General features: G+C 40.9%; 1 protein-coding gene across 1 annotated transcript in view; it reads right to left on the reverse strand.

The window, feature by feature from the left end:
- The window catches only part of LOC121857772, a 66747-nt gene extending 49489 nt beyond the window's left edge, over positions 1-17258 (reverse strand). Inside the window, exon 1 of the mRNA XM_042353926.1 lies at positions 16652-17258. The gene's annotated coding sequence lies outside the window, so the exon portion shown is untranslated. The remainder of the gene's footprint in view (positions 1-16651) is intronic.
- Between the last annotated feature and the right edge of the window lie 415 nt (positions 17259-17673).

The raw sequence follows: 17673 nt of genomic DNA on the forward strand, positions 1-17673 counted from the left end.
TGCTCTTCGTGTGAGTTTCTTAATTAATCGTTCTCTCGGGCTTCATTACCACTATGGACTGTAGGTAGACAATTAGGTTTCGTACACCTGGCTTAATGAGGTGGTTTATCCTCTCAATCACCGGCAATTAGAGGTTACAAGTCGTTTGTTAATGTTGTTGTCGTGTTGTGTGCAGGTCAGAACAAGTGGGGTGGGGTGGGGGGGGGCATTGTAGTTCATCTGTGTAATGGGTGGAGGAGGCAATCATGAGGCGATATTGTTGTTCATGACAGACTGACACACAGACAAGTTCACCATTCAGACAGACACAAGGTCAAACGATGCATGGTGTAGTCAGTTACGCCACAAAGGTGAAGAATCAATAACAATGTTAATTACTGATTCATTGTAACTCAACCTCGTCTAAAATTAAATAAACAATAGTTGGTAATTCGACAAAGAGAGAGTTTAATGGCGTCCTATTTTATATTATTATTCTGCTTTGTAAAATGTCATATAAAAACACTTACTGGAACCTCAAGTGGGTGAGTTATCAATTACTCTTTGTGTGCACCATTAAGCCACGCCCTCTTATCTATAAACGATAATTTCTCCCTTATTGCAAATATATATCTATAAAAACTATATACACAATTTACATACCTCCACCACGTATCATATTTATCTCAATAACACTACAAATTATTAATACCTGACCCATTATCAATTACCAGGATAATCTTTGGTGCTAAAGCGACCTAATTACCTGTCAGGTGAGAAAATAGGTAATTCAGAGTCGACCAATCAACGGGGGTGTTGTAGGCAGGAACACAAGCCTGATATACGTGTTAGTTGAGGGTGGTACTCCTGCCCTCATTAACCGTATTATGTAGTGGTAATGACCTGAGGCATCCTGGGTAATGAATGATGTTCTTGTGAAGGAGGTGAGGTGACGTGAGGTGTGGAAGTGAGGTGAGGTGAGGGTAGATGAGGAGAGATGTGGTGAGGAGGTGAGGTGTGCGTGTGGAGATGAGGTGAGGCAGAAAGAAGTTAAGGGGAGATGATGGGAAAAGAAATGAAGAGAGAGAGAGAGAGAGAGAGAGAGAGAGAGAGAGAGAGAGAGGACACACAAACAAGACTTCCTAGAGATATTTTTTACCACCCTCTCAAACACACAAGGCTGGGGATCTGTCGACTCAACACAGTATTAGGGGCAAGTGTTTGTAATGAGTATGAAGGCCGGGGTATTAACTTGATACGACACGAAGATAACTCTGTGTGTGTGTGTGTGTGTGTGTGAAGAGAGAGAGAGAAGGTTAATTACTACTAATCACATCTCACACCTGTCATTAGGTAGGTACACCTGTAATGTAATATTTTATCAAACATTGCGGTGATTAAGTTGATTACAATAGCATCATATTTAAGGGGATTAAGTCACACACACACACACACACACACACACACACTTGAAGGCAGTATGTACCCCCAGAGGGAATATAACCCGGTAGTAAGAAGTGATAAGGAGACAACACCGTCGTCAACACACATGACTACGGGAGGTGGTAGCCCTTCAGGGGGTCGTCTGTGCCACCCATCACCACTACCGCCTCTTAACCTCTCCCTAACACCTTGGCTTCCCGGACCTGACGGTGGTTGGCTCTCATCTGGAACCCACTACCTGAACCCTGGAAACACCTGATGAGCGTAGCCTTACCCCATAGTTCCGAACCACCCAACTAACGAACCTTCGAACCCATGAAACTCTGATTGATTTTTCATCTACCCCATCGACAAAATTGTGAGGTTGTCGAGCATCTGGTATCAACAATGAAAGAATGTTAAGATTATCGTACAGTCGCCTACACTTATACCTGGTACAGTGGTTGGCAAATTTTGTGAGATGTGGCAGAACTGTGGATTGTTTATCTAGCATCCTTAGTCTGGCTACAGTTATGAGGTTCCTTAGGGGCCATCCTGGGAGTTATAATACCACGTAAACAAACATACAGCTGCCACATCTCACAAAGTACACCAGACACTGTACCAGGTGTAAGTGTAAACGAGTGTACATCTGGCATGCCATGTAAACAAACACAGAAGTGTCACATCTCACAAAATGACGCACGCTCATAATTACACCAGGAGCTAAAACTTGCAGTGAGAAGTAAATGAGTTATGAGAAGGGGCAACGCTGAGGTGAGACCAAGGAGAAAAAACTACTGAATTAATTGCAGCCAACATGGCGGTCTGAGGCGCTCACTGGCACGGCCTGATAAATATACACACAGACACACACCTGTGACTTATTACATTCTTGTTCACTCAGAGACTTAGAGAGAGAGAGAGAGAGAGAATTTCACCAACCGCCCTCCACACACACACACACACAGGTAAGTGTCGTGTTACTCGTAAGTGAAGGGGCTGGGATAGGATGTGGAGAGGGGGTAGGGCTGTGGGACGGGAGAGGGGAGGGGTGGTGATGGGGGGTAATCAATACCTCTCACTCAAACATTTACTCACCAAAGTCCAAAAAAACCAAACAACGTCAAGGAAAGAAGTTCAGTTGAGAGAAAGACCGTAGCTTGTGACGAGAGAAAGACCGTAGCTTGTGACGAGAGAAAGCTTCTGAAACATGACGTAATAATTGGAGAAAGCTTATAAAGTCTATGAACTGGTTAGCGAAAGTAAAATTTATTAAGTCCCAAAAAGTCCAAACACTGGCTGGTGAGAGTTAGAAGTCCAAGGGATGACTACAGAGGGACTTTTATCCAAAATTAACATGCATCAAGTCCCGTGATAAGGCCGAAATTGTGTAATCTTACGAGTCCAATATAAGACTGAGGAACACTCCAAAGTCCACGATCTTAAGGGGAGAAAACGGATATGATCCAGGTGTATAAATGGAAATCAGGGCTAAACAAAAGTGATATAACAAAGGTACATAACTTATCCAACCTGGGGCGAACTCGTAGCAATTTAGATTTAGGCGCGAGATAGGTAAACACTCGTTTGGAAATAAAGTAGTGGATGAGTGGAACAAGTTAACTTGAACTCGCTGGGAAGCTTCAATTATAAAGTAGGTTAGACGGCTATATAAGGGGTTGGGTGTAAACGGGGCTCCCTGCCTGGTATGGGCCAATAGATTTGCTGTAGTTTCCTCCATTCTTAGGTTCTTATGCTCTCTCTCTCTCTCTCTCTCTCTCTCTCTCTCTCGTGTTCAGTGTGTCAAAGCAGGTGGGAGTGAAATGAAGGATGCACCAAGTCCTCATCTCTTATGTTGATTTGCCAATAGTGTCAGCTCTTCGGCCCCGAATTCGAGACATCAGCGAAGTATCGTGTCTTGGGAAGTTGTCGTACGGGAGCGAGGTATAGGATGTCTCGTGTCGCTCTGAGTTACTACGAGTGGTTCTGAGTTACTGAATGTGGTTGTGAGTTAACGTGTGTGGTTCTGAGTTACTGAATGTGGGTGAGAGTTACTGTGAGTGGTTGTGAGTTATTTTGTGTGGTTGTGAGTTACTGAGTATGGTTGTGAGTTACTGTGAGTGGTTGTGAGTTATTTTGTGTGGTTGTGAGTTACTGTGAGTGGTTGTGAGTTACTGTGAGTGGTTGTGAGTTACTGTGAGTGGTTGTGAGTTCCTCTTGTTTATTTTTTCTGTTTATCTCTCTCTGTATCTCTTAAACACCATCTCTCATTGTTTTTCTCAGGAGTGGGTGCCAGCCAGTGCCAGACAATGCCATGTATCGAGGAAATTCTGACCTCAGCTGTGTGTAGAATGCCAATAACTTACTTGTGTTGATACTACTTGTATAATCTGTATGTGTACAATTTATATACATATACTTTAATGCGTGAGGAGCAGTTGTCTGAGATGTATAGATGTATACTGAATCTACATTATTCTATACATTTAAGTGAATTGATAATTACGGACTATGCTGTAGCCTAACCTAACTTAACCTAACCTAACCTAACCTAAATACTGTGAGGTTCGTGCTACTTTCTCGCCTTGGTAAGTCTGGTTTGTTTAGAGTCTCAGTGGAATATCGACGCCATATTGGCCTCCATCAGCCCAGGGAGGAAGGGTTCTTGACCCCTTTGAGTGCCACGACAAAATGGAAGGTCACACACACACACACACACACACACACACACACACACACACACTCAGGGAAAACTTCCATTCCTAAGTTTCTTTTCCTGGACGAATTAAGAACCAAAATTAGTGAGAGTAATTAGCGGTGGTAGAGTCAGAGAGAGAGATGAAGCAGTTGCGTTACAAAGGTGTGCTGTAACTAGCTGTATGACACGTGACACCAAAGGCCCACCCCTATGACACATGGCACAGTAAGTCATCAAGTGCATGACACGAAATTGATTAAGGAATTGTTGGTAATTATTTATATACTGGCGCCTGAGTGTGTGTGTGTACCTTGACGCCAGGTGTATGATGACTGGTACTGTTATACCAGGTGAACCTTACCTTACTTTACCTTACCTAACCCAACGTAATCTAACCTAACCTTACCTAACCCAACCTTACCTAACCCAACGTAATCTAACCTAACCTAACCAAACCTTACCTTACCTAACCCAAACCTAACCTTCTAACCCAACCTAACCTCTAACCTTACCTAACCCAACCTTACCTAACCCAACCTTACCTAACCCAACGTAATCTAACCTAACCTAAGCTAACCCTCCCCCCCTCCCCTCAGCAGGAAGAAAGAGCTAAGCTACAGTGGTCAGCGGCCGACACGCCCCTCCCTACCATATATCCCTATCCCTAATGCTAACACTGCCAGTACTAGACTCTCTCTCTCTCTCTCTCTCTCTCTCTCTCTCTCTTAGTTATTCGTTGCGAGTTAAAAAAAATGTCTCCACTGATTGATTGCAAATTCTACACACAAAAAAAATAACATAATCGCAGTTTCAGTTTATTAAAAATAAATAAAAAATCAGAATTGTACATTATAAAATCTATACAAAAGACATAACAGAATCGCAGAATATTCTATAAAAACAAAAGTATCTGAATCGCAACTGTAAATTCTCTATAAAAAATAAGAACTATGAAAAGCGCATTAGAGCTGAGCCAGAGTGCAAGAGTGTTTATTACCAGCGTTTAACACAACTGCAGACATCTAAGACGGTGTGAAATAATCTCAGGTGAAGAGGAAGAAGAGGAAAAAAGAGGTGAAGAGGATGAAGAAGTGAAGAGGAAGAAAGGGAGGAGGCGTTTGGGGTTTCACAGGGTGCCGCGTCCTCTTGAAAACACGACAAGATGAAGATTCAGGATGTGAAAGTTCAGGCTGTGTAGGTTATGGAGGTTGTGAAAGCTCAGGTGGCGAAGGTTGTGAAAGGGTGTAAAGGCTCGGGTTGTGAAGGTTCACGTATTCAGGCGACAGCAGCAAGGGGCAGGAATTTAATAATGGTTGTTTCGGGGAATTTGAAGTCTCTTTTATTTAATTCATCTATCTGTTGTACTTTCTTTTCATTCAGGTGAAAGAATTGTGTTGAGAGAGAGAGAGAGAGAGAGAGAGAGAGAGTGGTAAGGTGGGATGAGAGCAAAGAAATACGCTTGAAATCTCTCTCTCTCTCTCTCTACGACTAGATACAAATTTATGCATGGAGTTTAGACTCGAGTAAGGTTGTGCTTCGAACCTATCAATGATCTCGAAGCTGGTTCATCATTACCAGTTCGTGGGAGCATCTCTGTGTCCATTTTTCTACTGGGCTTCGCAAGGTTTAATTAAGGTTTAGTGAGGTTCGAACACCATGTGGAAATCCTCTGATCTTGAAGTTATTAAGGACAAGAAGGTATGAATCCAGTTCGAACGTGTTCTAAATCATTTGGTGAATATACAGTATTTCAAACATGTGAATCATCAGGTGAATCAGGTTCGAACAAGTGAATCATCAGGTGAATCAGGTTCGAACAAGTGAATCATCAGGTGAATCAGGTTCGAACAAGTGAATCATCTAATATCCCCAGTTCCAATACTTTCTAACACAAGTAAGATAATTTTATGAATCAACAAATGAATCTGGCTCGAACTCTGTAAGAATGAATTACCAGAGGACTAATATAAGGGAACAAGACGTGAATCAGCTTCGAAACATAAAACATTCAGACGATTAATCAATTATACCCAATGTTATTAAATTTTCCCTTTTCTGGATAAAATTTAAATAATTTTGCAAATACATCAACGATACAACATTTGAAACATTACCTTCGTCTGAATCAAATTACGTGTTTACAAAGCATTCAACACAATATAAAACTAGAGGCCTTTTTACATTACCAAAGTCTATGATATATTCTTTAGTTCCTCTTGAATATGAAGACATTTTTAATCTGACGTCACTTTGAACTAACCAATGCCAAGGATGTCAGCTAATTGGGGATTCGAAGACAGGAATGACATCATGGAAGATTGGGGAATGAAGGAAGGATTCACACCGGGAGGACAGACAGATTTCTTGTTTTTATGTATTGTCTGTTGATGGTTTTATCATGATAGCCATACAGACATTTCCTGATACAAGTGTATTATGTAAAGACACAGAGAGGAACGACGCGACACGACACAAGTTGACACTAGCCTAAGGAAGGTTTTTTTTCTCACAACACCAAACACACACAAGCGAGGGAGAGAGGGAGAGAGAGTTACTAGTTGTGAGAGATAGATTTAATCGAGGTGTAACACTAGACGGGGTGTGTAGCTACCACCATCCATTACAGCAATATTCTATCACCATTACCTTCTTCATTTATCACTCACTTATCAACTATCAATTATCACAACACACCTGAATTACCATCCACTGACAACCACCTACCACCACCACCACTACCACCACCGCCACCACCACCACCACTACCACCATTGTCTCACACAGGTACAGGTAACCCGAGGGATGTTACTAACAATCTTCTCAACATACAAATCACACTTTATCATCCTCTTTTATCAACGTCAAATTATATCCTTAAATATAATCCGCCCCAAAATCTTAAAAAAAAAAAAAAATTCTTAACTAGACCTGTATCTGGTTCACTGATTCTCAAAAATTAATATTACTTAAAAAATTTCCCTTAAAATATTACCACGATTTTAAATTTAACCCTAAAATATTACTAAGACCTTAAAATTTCCCCTAGACTTTTAAATAATCCCTAAGATTTGTATAAAGATCCTAAAATAATCCCTAAAATATTATCAAAACCTTAAAACCAGCCCAAAGGTATCACCATGACCTTAAAACATTACCTTGACCCTTAAATTAACCCTAAAACAATAGCTTGATGTTCTGGCCTTAAAATAAGCCCTAGAAATATTACCAGAATCTTGAAATATTACCGAAATCCTAAAATAATCCATAAACTAGTCAAACGACCTTAAATCCCACCCCTTAAACATTAACATACACCCTAACTCTTAAAATAATCCCTAAAATAGTCAAACGACCTTAAATTCCATCCCTTAAACATTACCCTGACGTGTTGGCGGGAGGAGGACAGTAAGCAGAGGTTCCCTGCGCGGAATATTGGTGAGAGGGAGTTTAATTAAGAGGAGGTGTGTTAACTCCGGGTCGGGTAGCGGCGTTGGTCCGAGTCGTGTAGGCGAGAGATGTTGATATGAGGTGTTAGGAGGATGCTGGGAGGGGGAGGAGGGAAGGGGGGGATGGGAGAGGATGGAAGGGGAAAGGGGGAGAGGTTATTTCCCTCCTCTCACTTCCCCTCATGTACCTCTCGCCGTCCTCCCTTCTCATCTTCACTTCCCACTTTTCTTATTCTCTTCTCTTTTCCCTTTCCTCCTCTTTTCCGTTTCTCTCTTCCTCTTCTCCTTCTCCCTCCCTCTCACTTCCACACCCACACACGCTTCCCCCCCCTCTCCCTCACCCACTCATCAGCAAAACAGGTGTGCAGTGAGGCACTTACACCCCCCTCCACCCACACATACACCCACTTAAACACACATACACCCCCCACACATACCCCCACACATACACACACCTGACTTCATTAGCTCAGTAAACACGTGTGTCCATCCCAGACCAGTGTGTCCAGAATCTCAGAATTTAGTGAGACAGTCAAGGAATTTGTTTTTTTGTCGGGGAATTTATCTATTTTGTCGGGGAATTTATCTATTTTGTCAGGGAATTTGTCTATTTTGTTAGGGAATTTGTCTATTTTGTCGGGGAATTTATCTATTTTGTCGGGGAATTTCTCTATTTTGTCAGGGAATTTATCTATTTTGTCAGGGAATTTATCTATTTTGTCAGGGAATTTATCTATTTTGTCAGGGAATTTTCTATTTTCCCAGTGAATTTCTGTATTTGGTTGGGAAATTTATTTAACTTGATGGGGACTTTATCTATATGTTAGGGAATTTATTTCATCCATTATTTACTTAAAAAATCCCCAGAAATTTTACACATTTCGCCAATTTATATAAAACTTCCCCCAGTAACTAAAAAAATTCCCCAGTAACTAGAAAACTCCCCAGATACTTAAAAATATCCCTAGTTACTTAAAAAATATCCCTAGTTACTAAAAAAATATCCCTAGTTACTAAAAAATATCCCTAGTTACTTAAAAATATCCCTTGTTACTTAAAAATTTCCCTAGTTACTTAAAAAATATCCCTAGTTACTTAAAAAATACCACTAGTAACTAAAAATATCCCTAGTTACTTTATCAAAATTCCTAATCACTTAAAAATCCACTGAAATAATTCCCTTTAAGTTCTTAACAACACAAAAGTCAGACCAAATGACAGACAGATAAGAATAAATAAAAGTAAAACTGACTAAACCAAAAAAAGAAACAGAAATGAAAGAAATAAATAAAGAATGAAAGAAATAAAACTTCTCTTAACAACTCAAACTACATTTTCCAACGCCAGTAATTTTTTTTCCCGAGACTTATATGAATAGTGGGGGGAAAAATTTTCATCTCATTGGGGGAATTTTTTCTTTACAGACTAAGAGCAACTTTATCTAAGATCATTAAAACTATTGAGGAGTTTCTCTCTCTCTCTTTTTTTCTCTCTCTCTCTCTTTCTCTAATGCTTCATCCAACGCTTTTACCTGCACTAATTTACTCTCAGGTGTGTGAGGGAGGGAAGGGGGTGGGGGTAGTGAGGGAAGAAGGGGAGTGTAGGAGGTGGTGGAAGAGGGTATACAAACAACCACCATCACAAACAACCACCATCACAAACAACCACCGCCACAAACAACCACCATCACAAACAACCACCATCACAAACAACCACCGCCACAAACAACCACCATCACAAACAACCACCATCACAAACAACCACCGCCACAAACAACCACCATCACAAACAACCACCATCACAAACAACCACCGCCACAAACAACCACCATCACAAACAACCACCATCACAAACAACCACCGCCACAAACAACCACCATCACAAACAACCACCATCACAAACAACCACCGCCACAAACAACCACCATCACAAACAACCACCATCACAAACAACCACCATCACAAACAACCACCATCACAAACAACCACCATCACAAACAACCACCGCCACAAACAACCACCATCACAAACAACCACCATCACAAACAACCACCATCACAAACAACCACCATCACAAACAACCACCATCACAAACAACCACCATCACAAACAACCACCGTCACAAACAACCACCATCACAAACAACCACCATCACAAACAACCACCATCACAAACAACCACCACCACAAACAACCACCACCACAAACAACCACCATCACAAACAACCACCATCACAAACAACCACCATCACAAACAACCACCACCACAAACAACCACCACCACAAACAACCACCACCACAAACAACTACCACCACAAACAAGGAAGGAGAGAGAGCGGGTAGGGAGCTCCTTTATCTAAATTATCACAGGTAAGGTAATTATAGAGGAAATTATCCCCACACCTGTGATTATCCGTTCCTACACCGACGATTATTATGGGTCGGCCCTTGGAATTATATGATGAATTATACCAGGAAGAATATGAGCAATTATACCAGGAAGAATATGAGCAATTATACCAGGAAGAATATGAGCAATTATCGTAGGAATTGTGATAGAAACAATGGTAGGCATTTTACCATTAGTTGTACCAAAAATGATACCATATTGATATACAAAATCATAACAGGAATTATAATAAGAATTATACTAACAAACACACCAATAATTATGAGAAAAGACTTGTGAGGCAAATTATGCGATGACTGAGTGGATACATCTCTCACCTGATGCCCTAAGAGTCGTTAGTTCGCACCCGAGGAGGCACCCCGCGTCTAACCAGCTGTGATCGGGTGCCTAACTTTACAGATGGGGAAATGAAGAAGGTTGACTACAGTGCCTAGATGAAGTAGTAATGATAAAACGGGGGAATGGAATAAACGAAGGTAGACAACGTACAGGTATGAGTGTCTGTGAGTGTCTGAGTGCCGAGAGAGTGTCACCGTCACTCAGTTGGACCGACTCAACCTCACCTGTCCAGCGGTGAGTGACTCTTGGACGGCTTAATGAGATTTTTAATTAGATATCTTACCTGAGGAACTGAAATATATATACAAGGGTGTCCCAGAAAAATCTCCCTGCCTCCCTCCCTCCCTGCTTGCTTCCTGAAACACTGTGAGTTGGAGGGAGGGAGGGAGGCAGGGAGTTGGGAGGGAGGGAGCAGGTAAGGATGAAAGGAGAGAGGGAGGGAGAGACATTTTTCGGGGACTCTCTATACAAGATACACTCAGTAAAAAAAAAACTACCGTGCAGATGGAGTCCGATGATTTTCCAACTGAGCATTCCCGTTGTCTCGCGAGGGTTGGTAGGCCTGAATACGAGGCATTTCCTACTTAATTAGGTGGGCCGAAATTAGCTATTTCATTGACAATATTGAATTACTTTGTTACAATATGACTGGAGAATGTCAGTATATCTAGATAAGTTAAAATATGTTATATTAAATGTTTCACACACCGTGGACTACAGTAACCATGGAAGTGGCCATATAGGAATACATTATATGTTTGGCAGAATTAGTGGATATAGTCAAGGTATAAGATTATTTTGCAACTGAATTTCGAATCTGTATTTGTATTGCTACTTCACTTTGGGCTAATGCCACATTATGTCATTCTTTATTCGTATTTTACCGAGTATACAACATATATATCATAAACATACGGGAAAATTATCCATGTTAAATACGTAAAGTAATATATACCAGTATAATTTAGTTATATATTTTGTATGGTAAGTATAAAACCATCAGGGGTGCGGTGGGGGTGGGGGGCTGATAGGTAGTGAGCCCCCCCCCCCCACTTCACCTCTCACCCCTCCCTCAAGGATCAGAGAACACGTATTGAATTATTACTTATAAATATTACGTCACAAATAACTCATAACACATGAAATATATAGAGACTCCTTTAAGTGGTCACTGCTTATAAACACCTCCCCCCCTCACTCAGTATTATCCCTCACTCAGGCCACGTATTAAGTTCTTCACGATACCATCTGTCACCATCAACAATTATAAGCTGTAATCAGTTAAAATCTGTATCACTGGCTTTAACTTTGACCTGTTTTGACCCAGAAACTACCGTAGGTGTTTAGAAATTGACTTTTTTTTACAGAACGCCAACCTAGGTCAATTTTTTTTTACAGAATTTTGAAAGAAAATTAATTTGTAAATAATAAATTCTCACCTGTTTCTCGTGTCCTCAAGCAAAGTACTGTACATCTGGCCAACACAGTCAGTGAGTCAGTCAGTGAGTGAGTGAGTGAGTGAGTCAGTCAGTCAGTCAATCGTCTGCACACACTCAGTCACCACCACACACTGACCCACAACACTAGTCACAGACCAAACGTCGACTCCTAATCACTCAAACACAACAAAACACCAGTTTCAACTACTCAACTGCCGAATTACAGTAGTTACACAGGTAGTTAAGTCGAGATGTGTGTGTGTGAGAAGTTTCATTATGGTCTTTGTTTTTCTTTGTGTTTTTAATCTTCGTCTTTATTTATTGTTACTTTTTTGTTTTATTTCTAATGTTTACGTCTAACAGCTGACTGACTACAGGGTGGACGAGGCTGAGTTGTGTGCAGGTGCGTCGGGTGGTTGTCCTTAGGTATTGGCCACACCTATGCACTGGCCACACCTGTGTACTGGCCATACCTGTGTACTGGCCATACCTGTGTACTGGCCACACCTGACTAATGGCCACACCTGTATACCGTGAAAAAAATCCACTGCCCCGTCCCATCCCACCCCGTTCAGTCTCTGCCCCGACGAGAGAAGAATTCACCAATCAGCTTGTAGCTTTGGCGTGACGTTTATCAGGGATGAAGTGCCAAGTTTTCGAATTTATGGCTGTTCAAAAAATCTCTGGCAAGAGAAGACAATTTAAACAATTTCACATCCTTTTTCCCGTCTGATTTGTAGCTTTTCCACCAGATTTGTAATTTTCCAGCCGGATTTCTAAAGTTTCCCGTCACGTATACAATTTTATTGTAGAATAATTTTAATTTTCTCTTCAGGTTTTTAACTTTTCCGCCAAGGTTACAATTTTACCGCCAAATTACATAAATTCTCCTCCAGTTATTTATTTTTTATATCACTTTTATATTTTTTCCGTCGCAATATATAATTTTTACCTCCAAACAACGTAATTTTCCCGCTATTTTTACAGGTTTCCCCTCAATTTTATAGTTTCCCGCCATAGATGGAGTTCACCCGCCAATTTTATATATTAGCCGCCACGGAGACAGTTTTCCCGCCAACAAAAACAATTTCCCGCCAATTAAGTAATGTTCCCGCCAAATTTATATTATTTCCGCGCCAAATATGTAATTCCAGTCATACGTATAGATTTACCCGTCCAGGTGTCGTCTTCCAGTGTGTGTGTGTGTGTGTGTGTGTGTGTGTGTGTGTGTGTGTGTGTGTGTGTGTGTGTGTGTGTGTGTGTGTGTGAAGCAATGGAGTATAAACATATTGTAAACAGAATAAATTGAGTTACAAATTGATTTAACAAATTAGAGAGAGATTCAATATAATTTACATAATTAGGTAAATAAATCATGATTGGTAAACCACTTGATATAACTTAAAATACAGAGAGAGAGAGAGAGAGAGAGAGAGAGAGAGGAGAGAATTAACGTGAGAAGTGGGGATTAACGTGAGATGCGGGGATTAACGTGAGATGTGGGGATTAACGAAAAACGCGGGATTTAACGAGAGATGCGGGGATTAACGTGAGATGCGGGGATTAACGTGAGATGCGGGGATTAACGAAAGATGCAGGGAATAACGAAGGGATTAATTGACTTACTACGGAGGGATTAACCGCTATACTATATAAAGGATTAGGGATTAACAAGAAACTTCACATTAAGAGATAACATACATGCTTAAATACATGTGTGTGTGTGTGTGTGTGTGTGTGTATGTGTAATTACTGTGTAGGTACAATTTGCGTGAGATAAGACGAACCAGATCTAATTTATATCCTGAGGCAGATAAGAAATTTCGGTCCCTTTGACCATCCGTATTTTTGACTCAAATTCCTTATTTTTTTTTCACGTATTTCGCTAATTTCTTTACTTACACCGTGTATTTTTAGTTATGCTCCGTATATTTTACCTAGTCCGTGTTTTGTTTAGCCAGTCAACGTATTTTGGGGATATTTCGCGTATTTCTGATATAGTCGGCATATTTCTGAAATAATACGCGCATTTCTGATATATTTCGCGTATTTCTGATATAATCTGCGTATTTGTGATATATTTCGCTTATTTTTTTTAAATTTTGCTTATTTCTGATATAGTCTGCGTATTTCTGATATAATCCGCGAATTTCTGATATAATCCGCGAATTTCTGATATAATCCGCGTATTTCCGACAAAGACCGTGATTTTCCTCCCTAGCCCCCATATATCTGACCCAATTCGTGAACGTCAGTCCCATTACTCGTATTCTTTTTTACCTAGTTTGCATAGTTTGACCCAATGTTCGTATTTCTGGGTCATTCTGCTTATTTCTTACCTAATCCACATATATTTGACCTGAATATGACGACACACGCGATACTACGCCGGCAATGATGTGATAGTGGCGATAAGACAGCTTCACCCTTGTTATTGCAATTAATTTTGATGTGATTTTTTTTTCTCACTCTCTTTCTCTTTCTCTCCGTCTCTCTGTCTGTCTGTCTGTCTGTCTCTCTCTCTTACATTCTCCTTCTCCGCGTTTCTTTGTGTGTCTCTTTGTGTTTGCCTTCTGTCTCTCACATTTTTGCTCTCTCTTTTGTCTTTTTTTTGTTTATCTGTCTATCTATTTGTTTTTCTTCTCCTCTAACTCTCTGCATCTCTCCCTTTCCCCGTCTTCCTGCGTCTCCATCTATATCTCTCTATCTTTCCATCACTTCCCATCTCTCTTTCTTTCTTTCTGTCTCTCTATCTCTCCACCTGTCTCTCTATCTCTCCCTCTGTCTCTCACTTTCTCTCCCCCGTCTCTCTATCTCTCCCTCTTCTCTCTCTATCTCTTTATCCTCATATATGTCATTAAACTTCCTCCCAACGTTATATATTAACTAACAGTTCACAACACACACACACACACACACACATACACACACACACACACACACACACACACACACACACACACACACACACACACACACACACACACACACACACACACACCTACCAGAAAGTGCCCCACTACGCACTGATTTACGAATGCGTGACAATAACGCGTTTTTTTGTAACTAATAAATACGCTCTTATTGGATTCAGGTTCGTAATTAATGTATGCGTGCTTGAGTATAGTGGAAGAGTGTGTAAAATACTTGCTTGAGTCTAATGAATGCGTGTTTAAGTTTTATTAATTGATTATCCCTGAAGTTGAAATTTCCAGAACGTTTTAGTAACCGAATTCTGAATCTGCATGAATACACAGATATAAACAAGCACGGGTTCATACATTACAAGCACGGGTTCATACATTACAAGCACGGGTTCATACATTACAAGCACGGGTTCATACATTACAAGCACGGGTTCATACATTACAAGCACGGGTTCATACATTACAAGTAATGGGTTCATACATTACAAGTAATTCATACATTACAAGCACGGGTTCATACATTACAAGCACGGGTTCATACATTACAAGCACGGGTTCATACATTACAAGCACGGGTTCATATTACAACCACGGGTTCATACATTACAACCACGGTTCAAGCACGGGTTCATACATTACAAGCACGGGTTCATACATTACAAGCACGGGTTCATACATTACAACCACGGGTTCATACATTACAAGCACGGGTTCATACATTACAAGCACGGGTTCATACATTACAACCACGGGTTCATACATTACAAGCACGGGTTCATACATTACAAGCAGTACTCATTCAAGCATGCATTCATTAATTACAAATACGGATTCGTTACCTTCAAGAACGCAGTACAAGGAAGCATAACATTACCTAACATTTTACGTAATTACTGATTGGCAATACTTCCTGACTGGCAATACAAACTGATTGGCAATACTTCCTGACTGGCAATACTTCCTGATTGGCAATACAAACTGATTGGCAATACTTCCTGACTGGCAATACTTACTGATTGGCAATACAAACTGATTGGCAATACTTCCTGACTGGCAATACTTACTGATTGGCAATACAAACTGATTGGCAATACTTCCTGACTGGCAATACTTCCTGATTGGCAATACTTACTGATTGGCAATACTTACTGATTGGCAATACTTACTGACAGGAAAAGAAAAGCCAATCCGTCTGAATTAACTTACTGATAAAGAAGAATGATTAGCGAATTTACATATAGGTAGAGAGATAGAGATAGAGATAGAGATAAAGATAGATAGATACATAGATAGATAGATAGATAGATAGATAGATAGATAGATAGATAGATAGATAGATAGAGGCAGGGGAGGACAGTTCAATCGCAGTCCTTAATGAGGTGTGGAGACTTGGTTAATTGACAGGTAGATAGAGAGACAGGTAGGTCGAGATACTGGTAAGACAGGTAGGTAGATACAGGTAGGTAGAGAGACAGGTAGATAGAGAGACAGGTAGACAGATTAACATGGAGACAGAGAGGTAAAGAGGCAGGTAGAAATGTCAACAGGTAGTCGTATTAACAGGTAGACAGATTGACAGGTAGACAGGTGGGTGCTGGGAAGGGTCTTGCAATTGTAATGCAAAAGGATTTCTTATTTTAGTAGTCCCGTTAGTTTATTTATTAGGTAGAAAAGGTAGATAAATTCGACAGGTAGATGAGAAGATAAATCAATAGGTAGACTGCGAAATAAAGTGACAGGTAGATTGGCCACCAAATCGACTGACTCAAGGGTAGATTACCGACAGGTAGACGGGTAGATGATTCAGCAGGTAGACGGGTAGATTAATCGAAAGGTATATCGGTAAATTAATCCACAGGTAAAAAGGTAGATGGTAGATTAATCGACAGGTAAAATCGCCTCTTGTAAAATACGGGGGAATAGACAGGTAGATTATTACACATAGGTAAATTAGGTAGCTACAGGTAAACAAATATATATAGTGACTTACCTTGTGCCAGTTGGTGGTAGTGGTGGTAGTAGTGGTGGTGGTAGACTTCAAGAAGAGGTTATGGCGTTTCTTGTACAGATCATTGTCGTCGGAAAACCATGGCTTCAGCACACGCGGGGTAGACAGAAAGACAGACAGATAGACAGACCCGTCACAGGTATGTGCTACTGACTCAGGAGGAGGTTTAGTAGTTGTGGTAGTTGTGGTAGTAGTGGTAGTAGAACCTTGGATGGTGGTAATAGTTTTCTACAAAGTCCTCTGAAGGTTGTAGGGGTAACTTAGGGATTTCTTCTCTCTCTCTCTCTCTCTCTCTCTCTTTCACCCTACGTTTATAAGTCTTAATTCTCTTTCACCCTCGTGTATGTCTCTCTCTTTTGTTTTTCCTGTGATTATTTCTCTTTTTCTCTCGGTATTTTTCTTTCTATGTGTCTCTGTCTCTCTCTCTCTCTTTCTTTCTTTCTCTCTCTCTCTGTTCCTGTGTGTTTCCTCAACTCCACACCTGACGAGTTGGGCGGTGCGCGGTGGTGTGCCGCTACTTATACTGGGAGCGACTCTACCTGCCCCACCCCACACTTCCTCCGCGCTCTCACTCACTCTCATCCACTCTCACAACTTTTAGTCGACTTGTCTCCCTCCCTCCCTCACCTCTCCCGCAGTTCCTACCTCCTAGATCTCTTTTCACCGCAATTTTGATGTTTTTTTGTGCGTTTTTCTCTGGAGTTGAAGGGAAGATAGAGGATTGATGATTGTAAATAGATGTCGGTCATGCAAACTCAGTGAACGATGGATTATGGGAATGTTAGCAAGTGTGAGCAGTCCTACACGACCTCATTGGCTGGCAGCTGCTCCCCCGCGTTGATAACCTGTGACGTCACAACCCCGAGGTCCAGATCCTGACCAATAGGGACCTCCGTCGTTCTTCGAAGGAATTCCTCAATGAAAATGACATTCACTGCTGAGTATTTTTGTTCATCTTCTACGAACGTGACGGTAGCCATTATCATATCTATGCCAAAATCGCC

Source organism: Homarus americanus, unplaced genomic scaffold, assembly GCF_018991925.1.
Source record: "Homarus americanus isolate GMGI-L3 unplaced genomic scaffold, GMGI_Hamer_2.0 scaffold45226, whole genome shotgun sequence".
In the NCBI taxonomy this organism is placed as follows: domain Eukaryota; kingdom Metazoa; phylum Arthropoda; class Malacostraca; order Decapoda; family Nephropidae; genus Homarus; species Homarus americanus.